Source organism: Salmo trutta, chromosome 13 (genome assembly GCF_901001165.1).
Source record: "Salmo trutta chromosome 13, fSalTru1.1, whole genome shotgun sequence".
Classification (NCBI taxonomy): domain Eukaryota; kingdom Metazoa; phylum Chordata; class Actinopteri; order Salmoniformes; family Salmonidae; genus Salmo; species Salmo trutta.
Genome location: NC_042969.1, coordinates 47659780 through 47673538, shown reverse-complemented (window position 1 = coordinate 47673538; position 13759 = coordinate 47659780). Strand labels below are relative to the sequence as shown.

Below are 13759 nucleotides of genomic sequence, written 5' to 3'. Positions count from 1 at the left end.
TTTGCTGTTCTTCGTCAGAATGCACTCCCAGGACTTCTACTTCAATAACAAATGTTGGTTTGGTTCCAAATAATCCATAGTTATATCCAAATAGCGGCGTTTTGTTCGTGCGTTCAAGACACTATCCAAGGGTGACAAAGGGTTACGCGCCCGACGCGTTTCGTGACAAAAAATGTCTAAATATTCCATTCCCGTACTTCGAAGCATGTCAACCGCTGTTTAAAATCAATTTTTATGCTATTTTTCTCGTAAAAAAGCGATAATATTCCGACCGTTGTTTTCGTTCATAGACGAAAGAATAAAAACATGGTGTCGCCTCGTGCACGTGCCTCCAGTCTCTGTTCTCTGATCGACCACCATTCAAATGCGCTAATGTTTTTCAGCCAGGGCCTGCAAAGCCACCATTCAGCTTTTTGGCGCCTTCTGAGAGCCTATCGGAGCCGTAGGAAGTGTCACGTTACAGCAGAGATCCCCTGTTTTGGATAGAGATGATCAAGAAGGCCAAGAAATGGTCAGAGAGGGCGCTTCCTGTTTGGAATCTTCTCAGGTTTTGGCCTGCCAAATGAGTTCTGTTATACTCACAGACACCATTCAAACAGTTTTAGAAACTTGAGTGTTTTCTATCCAAAGCTAATAATTATATGCATATTCTAGTTTCTGGGCAGGAGTAATAATCAGATTAAATCGGGTACGTTTTTTATCCGGCCGTGAAAATACTGCCCCCTATCCATAACAGGTTAAACAGAACACTATACAACTACAAAATAAGAAACTGACAGCCAAACAGTCCTGTCAGGTAAAACACAATGACAGAAACAATTACCCACAAAACCCCAACGGAAAAACATGCACTTATGTGTGACTCCCAATCAACAACAACGAACTTCAGCTGTGCCTGATTGGGAGCCACACACGGCCCAAAACAAAGAAATACAAAAACATAGAAACAGAACATAGAACGCCCACCCAATGTAACACCCTGGCCTAACCAAAATAAAGAACAAAAACCCCTCTCTGTGGCCAGGGCGTTACATGTGAACAGATCATTGGTCATGTTAAACTTGTTTCACACCTTTACATGAACATCTTCAATTGCTTAACTTATGACTAACGATAAAGAACTTGCAGGAATCCCTATCATTGTCTAACATAATGCCTTTTGGGACTCCTTAACATATATTTAATGAGGCATCTCCTTAAAATAATTTATATCGAATTTTCCCCACCAGTAGGCGGGCCAACAATTTCACTGTCATTCATATTGAAATAATACAGACATGTCCGGCAGACTACATCAACTCAAGATAACTGTGTCTTTTAAAGAGAAAAATGCGGTTATGCTTTTTTTTCAAAGGTTTAAGAACTAGCCCCGCCTTAATTTTACAGTCTGTTCTGCTCGTTATAGTTGGAGCGACTGTTCCACCGTCAGCGTTGAAGGTTACCTCGTGCATAGTGCGTAAACGGTGCAGGGAGGAGACGGATATTCCGCTGCTCTCACACACTCTATCAACGGCGCCGTATGATGCCAGCCTGAATATTACCTAAGGTTTTCAACAAACCAAAAATAATATGAACTTGAGTAGGATATTGTAAAACAATGTTTTTGTGAAGAGCGTCCATCAGACCATATGGCAGTGCCTTTGGTGGAGCAACTTATCCTTTGCTTCTGAACAACCAGACTCGATGAACAATTTGAGAACTTTGAGCAAAATGTTCAAGACAAACAGAGGACTTCAAACGCGGTGAATTTGGATATCTTTGGATTTAAAAGACGGATCCCTGTAAGATCAGTGATTCAATCAAACTTATGGCGTGAAGGTAAGAGCATATCTTGCTCTGACATCTTAACACAGGTCTAACGCTCTAGAGGTGAAATTGACAGTGTCCACATTTATGATAGACTACCCGATACCTGCACTATAAAGGAAAGTGTAGACTAGATCCAGTTGCTTAAAGTGATATTTCAAGATCATAATATCGTTTTTTTTTCTTCATGTAATTAATGCTTCTCCCTTTTAAGTTTTCATTTGGTAACAATTTGCGCACGGCTGAATTTGAGTAATTGACGAGGTACTGAGTAATTGTATTAAATTCGAGCATATGCTGTAGGGCAATGATCATTTCATGATAAACTAAACGATCTGCTCTAGGCTATGACATTTGCGTGCGTGAGTGCCTGCGTGCGTTAATGTGTGTTTTTGCGTGCGTGTCTGTGTGCGCATAAATATGTATTTATCTGCTTGCTTAAGTTTGTGTGTGTTTGTTTGCAAGCATGCTCTCGGCATCAAAGTGAATTTTTGTGGATTTAAGGATCATTTCTGTGTAATAAGTCAATGATGGAACATGAAAAGGCTGCATATTGGTCTTCTTCAAAGGCCTTGATGATAGGGCAAAGCAAACGTGATTATGTAGACACTCACCACTAGTAAGTAATTTAAAGACTTATTGAATGTTTATGGTCTGCTGTGTCCCAGTGATGGTGTGTTTTGTGTTTTTGTGAACTGCCTGTTTTTCTCATGCAGCTTCTGGTTCCTATCAACAAACTCCGAGAATAGCAACACCGTCTTTAATGTCTTAAATGTGTTGTCTTAGAATATAAACTACTGGTACATAGAGTAGGCTATACCTAAATCAACGAGGGTTATACATGTAAGGGGTTGTGTTTTGACTATACTCCACTTTATTGTTGTATTTATTATGGATCCCCATTAGTTGCTACCAAGGCAGCAGCTACTCTTTATGGGGTCAGGCAAAAATTAAGGCAATTATACAACAACATACACTTCACAACACATTAAGTGTATGCCCTCAGGCCACTACTCTACTACCACCACACATCTACAACACAAAATCCATCCCTATGTGTGTATTTTATCGTGTGTGTGCATGTCTGTGCCTGTGAGTGTGTGTGTGTCTCTTCACAGTCCCTGCTGTTCCTTAAGGTGTATTTAAAAAAAAAATCTGTTTAAAAAAAAAAAATCTGATTTAGCTAAAACAACGTTTGATCCCTCACAAGTAAATGATTATATGAGCAATGATAAGATGGAATCCGCAGCCGACAGTCTGTGTACTCATGACAAAAGATGAGGATAATTGCTATTTTCATCATTGCTCATATAATAATTTACTTGTGAGGGGCCAAACACTGTTTTAGCAAAAAAATGCAGCAGGCTTTTGGAACATATTTAAAACAATTACACAATTACTGAGAAATACCAATTAGCCTGAATGATGACAAATTAAAATGACTCAATACTCTCCAACTGCAGAGAAACATCTTTAAATGCAAACTGCGGAGAGACAGGAATAAATGTACAAATGGACACACTTGTGCTATAATTATTTAAGCCACAGAAAATAACAACTGTTATTACAACTGAATTGCAGGGATTTTGGGTCTGATCAAGCTGTGTTATGCTACTTTAATGATTATTTCTGTTTGTGCTGTCCATTGTCTTGCTTACTGGCAGGTCGGAACCCGATAGCTCCATACCATCTCAATGCGATCCCCTCAGCTCTCTGGTTACTCTGTACTGTATCTCAGTCTTAAGCTGCTGCAATTACCCTATAGATCAGGGTTTCCCAAACTCAGTCCTCGGGCCCCCACCCTGGGTGCACATTTTGTTTTTTGCCCTAAACAGCTGATTCGCATAATCAAAGCTTGACGATGAGTTGGTTATTTGAATCCACTGGGCAAAACCCAGGAGGGTGCACGTTGCCTACCCTAGTTTCTAAACGAGAAGGATTCAAACAAGTAGAACAATCTAGCTTTGTTTACATGCTTGAGTCATGTTTGGTTAGTTTGGAGGTAGACTGTAGGCTTCAGCAGATTTCCCCCTTGCAGATAGCTAGCTGTCTCCCATGATTTATGAAGACCTCCGTTTGAATAGTTCAGACACCACCACACTAGCACTGTAGTCTGCCAATACATCATGGCTTATGTTTCCGTACCTTCAGTTTCAATAACACAACCTTAAAATAATAACACATTAAAGACAGTTTTCTGGTGTGGGTAGGCGTTATCTGACATTGGGGTTTTTCACATATCAATCATTTAATTGTATTGGTCTATTGGAATTTGTCAACAACTGAACTGATATTCCTACTTTGAGTACCTTTTTCTGAGTGTGTCAACTGCCGGACATCTCTTGTGAGCAATGCTCACTGAAATGAGAGGAGATGGAGGAGGCAGTTAAGTCCAAAAATGAATAAAAGATATGGTCTGCTTATGATGGTGCAGGTTACAGTCACACACTGACACAGTGCATCTGTCTGGTCATTAAGGGTCTATAGGGGTCAACATAATGAAGAGGGTGTAAAGTGTCTGACCAGGAATGAGAATGTTATGCATTTTAAATGGTATTTTACGGCATGTGTGATATGTTCAGGCAAACCTGGGTTCAAATAGCATTTGTTTTCTTACAAATTCAAATACTGAGTGTTTGATTGTCTGCCAGTTGGGCGGGTATACACTTCTAAGAGTTATTCCATTGGTTGCATTGTGCCGTGCAAGCTCAATCAAGCACAGCTCAATTATTTTATAGAAAATGATTACTATTTGAACCCAGGTCTGATGTACAGTATCCCTAGTATTTGTTGCATCCAAAATACCATCTACTGTATACTGTCTGGATAACACCTCTTCTTACTGAAACACAGAGGAATACATTTTTACATAATAACATAGGGAAGATTTCAATTCCATACTCCTCACATCCTCTCTCATTTCTCCTCAAAACCCATTGGAGGAGAAGGTCAGAGGGGAGGGACTGTATAAACCTTTAGTTGGCACTTAGTCCCTTTGAACTCTTATCCTAAGCTGATCAAAATGTCATACATCTGGCGTCACACTTGATTGAAATGTTTCCTGACAAACCTTATCTAAACAAATGGTCCACTGTGAAATCCTCGCCTTATCATAAGTAAGCAGTCTTGGTTATTTTGGGTGCTTAGAAGCAGAGATCCTTTCTCCCCCTCTATCTCTCTCTCATCCACTGCAGGATTATAAAGAGACAATGCTCCCCTGGGAGACGTTTAACTCCTTTAGTCACAGTCAGGCTAAATTGTCAAAGCTCTCTCCACAGACATAGGAACACATGCACACGCATGCACACAACAATACACACGGGCATACACACACACATTCATATGGGTGTCCTCTATGGTTACTTCTGCATGACATGATAAAGTATCACAGGTACAGTAGCGGTGCGTGGGTAAAATCACCGGTGAAGCCAAGCCAGGAAAAAAATCTGTATTACAACCTATATGTTGTGATAATTGCGTTGTTTGCCTGTTTAGTTCATATGCCTTGACACTGTGATATATAGGCCTAAGGCCTCCAGAAAATATATTGCATGTAACAAACAGTTACATGACCTACAGTATGGTCAAGCAAGTTCATGTTTCTGACATTTTGGACTACTAAACAACTATTGATTTAAAACCACAGAGTTAACGCAAATCACAAATAATACACTATTGAAGCACCATTTCAACATCATCAATTAATCATCAATCAAATGTGTTTAGAAAGCCCTTCTTAAATCAGCCTATGTCACAAAGTGTGCAGGTGTAGAAACACGGTGTCTTGGAAAAACTCCCTAGAAAGGCCGGAACCTAGAGATGAACCAGGCTATGAGGGGTGACCAGTCCTCTTCTGGCTGTGCCGGGTGGAGATTATAACAGAACATGGCCAAGATGTTCAAATGTTCATAGATGACCAGCAGGGCAAAATAATAAATCACAGTGGTTGTAGACGGTGCAACTAGTCAGCACCTTAGGAGTAAATGTCAGTTGGCTTTTCAAAGCCAATCATTCAGAGTATCTCTACTGCTCCTGCTGTCTCTAGAGAGTTGAGAAGTGCGGGTCTTGGACAAGGAAGCACGTCCGGTGAACAGGTCAGGGTTCCATAGCCGCAGACAGAACAATTGAAACTGGAGCAGCAGCACGACCAGGTGGACTGGGGACAGGAAGGAGTCATCAGGCCAGGTAGTTATGAGGCATGGTCCGAGGGCTGAGAGAGAGATACTTAAATTCACACAGGACACTGGATAAGACAGGAGAAATACTCCAGATATAACAGACTGAAACCTTGAAATCAACCCTTGCCTTAATAGGAAGCCAGTGTAGAGAGGCTAGCACTGGAGTAATATGATAAAATCTTTTGGTTCTAGTCAAGATTCTAGCAGCCATGTTTTTAGCACTAACTGAAGTTTATTTAGTGCTTTTTCCAGCTAGCCGGAAAGTATAGCATTGCAGTAGTCTAACCTTAGAAGTGACAAAAGCATGGATTCATTTTGCTGTATCATTTTTGGACAAACTATCTGATTTTTGCAATGTTACATAGATTAAAAAAAAGCTGTCCTTGAAACAGTCTTGATATGTTCTTCAAAAGAGAGATCAGGGTCCAGAGTAACGCTGAGGTTCTTCACAGTTTTATATGAGACGACTGTATAACTAGTATGGGCTATTTGGGACGCTAGCGTCCCACCCACGGTACAACCAGTGAAATAGCAGGGCGGCAAATTCAAAACAACAAAAATCTCATCATTCTAATTTCTCAAACATACAACTATTTTACACCATTTTAAAGATACACTTCTCCTTAACCCAACCACATTGTCCGATTTCAAATAGGCTTTACGGCGAAAGAAAAACATTAGATTATGTTAGGACAGTGCCTAAAAAATAAAAGCCACACAGCCATTTTCCAAGCAAGGACAGGTGTCACAAAAACCAGAAATACAGCTAAAATTAAGCACTAACCTTTGATCTTCATCAGATGACACTCCCAGGACTCAATATTACAAAATACATGTATGTTTTGTTCGATAAAGTTCATATTTATATCCATAAACCCCATTTTACATTGGTGCATGATGTTCAGAAAATGTATTCCCACCAAAACTTTCGGTGAATGAGCACATCAATTTACAAAAATACTCATCATAAACGTTGATAAACTTTACAACAGTTATTGAAAGAATTATAGATATCCTACACTTTACAACAGTTATTGAAAGAATTATAGATATCCTACTCCTTAATGCAACCGCTGTGTCAGATTTTAAAATAGCTTTTCGGCGAAAGCACATTTTTCAATATTCTGAGTACAGAGCTCAACCATCAAAGCAAGCTATACAGTTACCCGCCAAGTTCTGGAGTCAACTAAACTCAGAATTAGTATTATAAATCTTCCCTTACCTTTGCTGATCTTCATCGGAATGCACTTCCAGGACTCCCACTTCCACAAGAAATGTTCTTTTTGTTCAAAATACTCCATATTTATGTCCAAATACCTCAGTTTTGTTCGTGCGTTCAGATCACTATCCAAAGGCATAACGCGAGAGCGCAGAACCAGAGACAAAGTCAAATAGTTCCATTACCGTTCATAGAAACATGTCTAACGATGTTTACAATCAATCCTTAGGGTCTTTTTTAACATATAACGTCAATAATATTCCAACTGGACAATAGCGTATTCATTACAGAGGAAAAAGGAGAGGCGCGCCAACGTGCCCACGCAGTAAACAACTCACTGGTCCCAGGCAGTCCACTGATTGACTGAGCTCCTATTCTCTGCCCAGTAACAGGAGAAGGATGAAACAAGTTTCTAAAGGCTGTTGACAGCCAATGGAAGCCTTAGGAAGTGCAAAATGACCCCACAGACACTGTAGTTTGAAAAGGGATTAGATAGAACTACAACTCACTTCCTGGTTGGATTTCTTCTCAGGTTTTTGCCTGCCATATGGGTTCTGTTATACTCACAGACATCATTCAAACAGTTTTTTAGAAACTTCAGAGTGTTTCCTATCCAAATCGACTACTAATATGCATATCCTACATTCTGAGCCCGAGTAGTAGGCAGTTTAATTTGGGCACGTCATTCATCCGATTTTCCGAATACTGCCCCCTGTCACTAAAAAGATAACCATCAAGATTAATTGTCAGATTCAACAGAAGATCTCTTTGTTTCTTGGGACCTAGAACTAGCATCTCTGTTTTGTCTGAGTTTAAAAGTAGAACATTTACCACCATTCTCCTGAAACACAGGCTTCCAGGTAGGGCAATTTTGGGGCTTCACCATGTTTCATCGAAATGTACAGCTGTGTGTTGCCCGAATAGCAGTAAAAGTTAACATTATGTTTCCAAATGACATCTCACCAAGTGGATATATATATATATATATATATATATATATATATATATATATATATATATATATATATATATATATACTGCTCAAAAAGATAAAGGGAACACTTAAACAACACAATGTAACTCCAAGTCAATCACACTTCTGTGAAATCAAACTGTCCACTTAGGAAGCAACACTGATTGACAATACATTTCACATGCTGTTGTGCAAATGGAATAGACAACAGATGGAAATTATAGGCAATTAGCAATACACCCCCAATAAAGTAGTGGTTCTGCAGGTGGTGACCACAGACCACTTCTCAGTTCCTATGCTTCCTGGCTGATGTTTTGGTCACTTTTGAATGCTGGCGGTGCTTTCACTCTAGTGGTAGCATGAGACGGAGTCTACAACCCACACAAGTGGCTCAGGTAGTGCAGCTCATCCAGGATGGCACATCAATGCGAGCTGTGGCAGGAAGGTTTGCTGTGTCTGTCAGCGTAGTGTCCAGAGCATGGAGGCGCTACCAGGAGACAGGCCAGTACATCAGGAGACGTGGAGGAGGCCGTAGGAGGGCAACAACCCAGCAGCAGGACCGCTACCTCCGCCTTTGTGCAAGGAGGAGCAGGAGGAGCACTGCCAGAGCCCTGCAAAATGACCTCCAGCAGGCCACAAATGTGCATGTGTCTGCTCAAACGGTCAGAAACAGACTCCATGAGGGTGGTATGAGGGCCCGACGTCCACAGGTGGGGGTTGTGCTTACAGCCCAACACCGTGCAGGACGTTTGGCATTTGCCAGAGAACACCAAGATTGGCAAATTTGTCACTGGCGCCCTGTGCTCTTCACAGATGAAAGCAGGTTCACACTGAGCACATGTGACAGACGTGACAGAGTCTGGAGACGCTGTGGAGAACGTTCTGCTGCCTGCAACATCCTCCAGCATGACCGCTTTGGCGTTGGGTCAGTCATGGTGAAGTGGAAGTGAGGGATCTAACATTAAGTAGCCCTATTTTGAGATGTGAGATATCACAATCTCTTTCAATAATGACAGGAATGGAGGAGGTCTTTAGTCCAGTGAGATTGCTAAGGCGAACACCGCCATGTTTTGTTTTGCCCAACCTAGATCAAGGCACAGACACAGTCTCAATGGGGATAGCTGAGCTGACTACACTGACTGTGCTAGTGGCAGACTCCACTAAACTGGCAGGCTGGCTATCTCATTTTGGAGCTAGGGTAGTTAGAGCCCTGTCTATGTTCGTAGATGAGAGCACCCCTCCAGCTAGGATGGAGTCTGTCACCTCAACAGGCCAGGCTTGGTCCTGTTTGTGGGTGAGCCCAGAAAGAGGGCCAATTATCTACAAATTCTATCTTTTGGGAGGGGCAGAAAAGTTTTCAACCAGCAATTGAGTTGTGAGACTGCTGTAGAGCTCATCACTCCCCCTAACTGGGAGGGGGCCAGAGACATTTACTCAATCTTTCTAGCTGATTTACACGCTGAAGCTATGTTGCGCTTGGTGACCTCTGACTGTTTTATCCTAACATCGTTGGTGCCGACGTGGATAACATATCCCTATACTCTCTACACTCACCAGTTTTAGCCTTAGCCAGCACAATCATCAGATTAGCCTTAACGTCGGTAGTCCTGCCCCCCGGATAAACAGTGTGTGATCGCTGGATGATTCGTTTTAAGTCTAATACTGCAGGTAATGGAGTCGCCAATGACTAGGGTTTTCAATTTGTCAGAGCTAATGGTGGGAGGCTTCGGCGTCTCAGATCACGTAACAGGAGGAGGAGAGACCAGAGAAGGCTCGCCCTCTGACTCCGACTCATTGCTTAATGGGGAGAACCGGTTGAAAGTTTATGTCGGCTGAATGAGCGACACCAGTTGAGCATTCCTACAGCATTTCCCTCCAGAAGCCATGAGAAAATTGTCTGGCTGTGGGGACTGTGCGAGGTGATTTATACTACTATCTGTACTTATTGGTGGCACAGACGCCGTTTCATCCTTTCCTACACTTAAATTACCCTTGCCTAATGATTGCGTCTGAAGCTGGGCTTTTTAAGCACTAACTAATTAATTACCCTATAACTAATTACCCTATAGATCAGGGTTTCCCAAACTCAGATCGTTCTCCTGTATATTATGAGTACAGCGACTGCAATTGAAAGGCATAATGTTAATGATACTACTTAGCTTCGGCTGGTGGAGGTCCTGACGAACCACATCCAGATAAAGCGTCTGGGGTGAAAAAGTTGAATGAAAACAGTCGAGCGAGGGGGGGAAAAATAAAATGTATAAAACGGTAATTAAAAAGCAAAAACCGTAAAGTTGGTAGCTAGCCAAGTAAGGTTAGCAAAAAAACACACAGCAGCACGTAAACAAGTCTAATAGATGCTTAGTCTAGTAGAGTGACAACTAAAACATACCAAAAACTATTTAGTCCAATCAATGTAAGCTAAATCGGATATGGCTGTCCATGGTACTGATTTTGTGTGTGTGTTTGCGCGTGTGTGTGTGTGTTTTGCATGTGCATGCAAGTAGAAAAAAACATGTCGACTCACCCTACTTTTAGAGAAACGCCAATGCCATCCTCCTCTTTCATGTTGCCTAAATGGTCTATGACTCTCTCATACAGTACACACTTTTAGTTTTTGTTGTCTTAGGCTACCTGGCTAAAATGCTTGCTCGATCAGCCTAATGTTCATTCCTTCGCAATTATGCGTCAGGCCAGCTAGTTAACATTAGCCTACTACATCTAGCTACATATTGAACTTCCATCCTCTCAGGCCAGGGGAACAATGTATGAATTTATGGTTGGATCAGAATCTGCGTTATAATCATTGGACAGTATGGAGAATTAAGTAAAACCATAAGTCCAAATCCTTATATCCATCCATCCAAATCCTTATCTCCATAGCAAAGAGACAATTTTAGCTAGCTAGCTAGCCACCGGATGACTACGACACAACGTGATGCAAGTGTTTTCTGTCAATGACATTTAGCTTCTGGTGTGATGTGATTGGTACGCAGCCAAATCCAAACTGGCTTCCCTTGACACTTTTTTTTGGTGCGCGATGTACATTCAAAGATGAGCTCGCTCAGATTAGCTCAACTCTGATTGGCTATTATTTTATGAATGTTTTATCTAAGGAGGCCAAATGCTCGCTGGCTTGCCGTGCATTCAATGCTATGAATGGCAACAATGTCATATTATTTTTGACCAGACAGCATCAGATGGATAGGCTACACATACTGAGACAGAGGGTACTGTTTTGTTCGCTCGGATGCTTTCTCCGGTGAGATACATTCCGCTTCTTGCAAATTGAAGGAAATTCATGAAACACAGAAACGATTTGTAAATATTTTGGGGAAGCCTGGCTTCTCTTGGCAGCCATGAATACACACCACTGCACAGGTGATGTACAAAAATATGCATGTTAAGCTCCCTACAAGTTTGAGACAACGATTGTCCAAATGACTGATTATTGTGCACAAAAAAAGAGCGAAGAAAAGTGCTTGAGTGACATGAAATCTCTCAACAACTATCTCAATGTGGCAACATGTTCAGTCAAAGGACCATTAACTGTGAATGTGGCACTAGATCTGGACTGGTCCCCTTAGACATTTAGTCAGAATGACTAGCTTTAGATTAAGCCTTGGTGCTATATTGTAATTACTTCGCCACCATGGCCTATTTATTGGCTTAACTCCCTTATCTTACCTTATTTGCACTCACTGTACAGTGGGGGGAAAAAGTATTTGATCCCCTGCTGATTTTGTACGTTTGCCCACTGACAAAGAAATGATCAGTCTATAAATTTAATAGTAGGTTTATTTGAACAGTGAGAGACAAAATAACAACAAAAATATCCAGAAATGTCAAAAAAGTTATAAAATGATTTGTATTTTAATGAGGGAAATAAGTATTTGACCCCTCTGCAAAACATGACTAAGTACTTGGTGGCAAAACTCTTGCTGGCAATCACAGAGGTCAGACGTTTCTTGTAGTTGGCCACCAGGTTTGCACACATCTCAGGAGGAATTTTGTCCCACTCCTCTTTGCAGATCTTCTCTAAGTCATTAAGGTTTCGAGGCTGACGTTTGGCAACTCGAACCTTCAGCTCCCTCCACAGATTTTCTATGGGATTAAGGTCTGAAGACTGGCTAGGCCACTCCTGGAACATAATGTGCTTCTTCTTGAGCCACTCCTTTGTTGCCTTGGCCGTGTGTTTTGGGTCATTATCATGCTGGAATACCAATCCGTGACCCATTTTTTATGCCCTGGCTGAGGGAAGGAGGTTCTCACCCAAGATTTGACGGTACATGGCCCCGTCCGTCGTCCCTTTGATGCGGTGAAGTTGTCCTGTCCCCTTAGCAGAAAAACACCCCCAAAGCATAATGTTTCCACCTCCATGTTTGACGGTGGGGATGGTGTTCTTGGGGTCATAGGCAGCATTCCTCCTCCAAACACGGCGAGTTGAGTTGATGTCAAAGAGCTCCATTTTGGTCTCATCTGACCACAACACTTTCACCAGTTGTCCTCTGAGTCATTCAGATGTTCATTGGCAAACTTTAGACGGGCATGTATATGTTTTCTTGAGCAGGGGGAGCTTGCAGGCTCTGCAGGATTTCAGTCCTTCACGGCGTAGTGTGTTACCAATTGTTTTCTTGGTGACTATGGTCCCAGCTGCCTTGAGATCATTGACAAGATCCTCCCGTGTAGTTCTGGGCTGATTCCTCACCGTTCTCATGATCATTGCAACTCCACGAGGTGAGATCTTGCATGAAGCCCCAGGCCAAGGGATATTGACAGTTATTTTGTGTTTCTTCCATTTGCGAATAATTGCACCAAATGTTGTCACCTTCTCACCAAGCTGCTTGGCGATGGTCTTGTAGCCCATTCCAGCTTTGTGTAGGTCTACAATCTTGTCCCTGACATCCTTGGAGAGCTCTTTGGTCTTGGCCATGGTGGAGAGTTTGAAATCTGATTGATTGATTGCTTCTGTGGACAGGTGTCTTTTTTACAGGTAACAAGCTGTGGTTAGGAGCACTCCCTTTAAGAGTGTGCTCCTAATCTCAGCTCGTTACCTGTATAAAAGACACCTGGGAGCCAGAAATCTTTCTGATTGAGAGGGGGTCAAATACTTATTTCCCTCATTAAAATGCAAATCAATTTATAACATTTTTGACATGCGTTTTTTTCTGGATATTTTTGTTGTTATTCTGTCTCTCACTGTTCAAATAAACCTACCATTAGTTAGACTGATCCTTTCTTTGTCAGTGGGCAAACGTACAAAATCAGCAGGGGATCAAATACCGTTTTCCCCCACTGTATATATATTTACTTTTTGTTTTCTTTTGTTCTACGGTATTATTGACTGTATGTTTTGTTTATTCCATGTGTAACTCTGTTGTTGTATGTGTCGAATTGCTATGCTTTATCTTGGCCAGGTCACAGTTGCAAATGAGAACTTGTTCTAAACTAGCCTACCTGGTTAAATAAAGGTGAAATAAAAAAAACAGATGGTTGGTGACATTGACAGACCCCGAGGTGTGTAGAGAACAACATTTACCCAGCTTTGAAGTGCAGAACCTCTCTTTTGTGATGTTAATTGAG

The 13759-nt window shown here is 41.5% G+C and overlaps 1 protein-coding gene across 2 annotated transcripts in view; it reads left to right on the top strand.

Annotated features, from left to right (window-relative positions):
- The first annotated feature begins 1409 nt into the window (after positions 1 to 1409).
- The window catches only part of LOC115205882 (D(2)-like dopamine receptor), a 48748-nt gene continuing 36398 nt past the window's right edge, over positions 1410 to 13759 (top strand). The window contains exon 1 of one of the 2 annotated variants that reach the window (XM_029772285.1): positions 1410 to 1781. The gene's annotated coding sequence lies outside the window, so the exon portion shown is untranslated. Of the gene's footprint in view, positions 1819 to 13759 lie in introns of both variants that reach the window. The other variant, XM_029772284.1, reaches the window with a different exon arrangement.